This window comes from Echinops telfairi, unplaced genomic scaffold (assembly GCF_000313985.2).
Source record: "Echinops telfairi isolate 266 unplaced genomic scaffold, ASM31398v2 ScPeMD7_5;HRSCAF=22, whole genome shotgun sequence".
Lineage (NCBI taxonomy): Eukaryota > Metazoa > Chordata > Mammalia > Afrosoricida > Tenrecidae > Echinops > Echinops telfairi.
In genome coordinates this window covers 28,693,111-28,693,846 of record NW_022103901.1, presented here as the reverse complement: position 1 = coordinate 28,693,846, position 736 = coordinate 28,693,111, and positions in this window count along the sequence as shown.

Here is a 736-nt window from a genome sequence, read left to right as displayed (position 1 = left end):
TAGTATATGTTACTATTCTTATTTCATTGGAATCTGTTGTGATGCCACCCTTCCCATCTCCAATTCTTGCTAGTTGTGTCTTCTCTTTCTTTTGAAGTATGTCAGTGGCTTGTCAATTTTGTTAATCCTTTCAAAGACCCAACATGCTTATCTTGTTGATTTTTCTACTGTTTTTCCAATTAATATATTTCTGCTCTCATCTTTATGATTTCTTTTCTCCTAATGGTTGAAGGCTTGTTTTGTTGCTTTTGTTCTAGTTGTTGAAGATGCTGGGTTAAGCTGTTGATACTAGTTTTTTCGTTTTTTTTTTTCCATGGGTGCTTTGATGGCTGTAAATTATCCTCTGGTAACCACTTTCACTGTGTCCCAAAGGTTTTGGTATATTGTGTTTCTGGTTGTATTTCTTTGAAGACTAATTTATTAATTTTTCTGGAAGTTCACGGTGTAATCAATATTTGTTGCCAGCACCAGTAGATCAAATGCATCAGTTCTCCTCCAATCACTGTCCAGCTTTCATATGCACACGAGGTGACTGAAAATTTCATGGCTTGTGTCAGTTGCACCCTAGGCCTCAAAGTGACACATTTAGAAGTCTTGCCTGCAGACTTGCTCTGTGTGTGCCACACCCAGATTTCTTGATTAATGCTTTGATGAGGTTTGATTGCGGATTAGTAAAATGAAATTCTTTTTTATTAATTATTTTATTGGGGGGCTCTTACAAATCTTATAACAATCC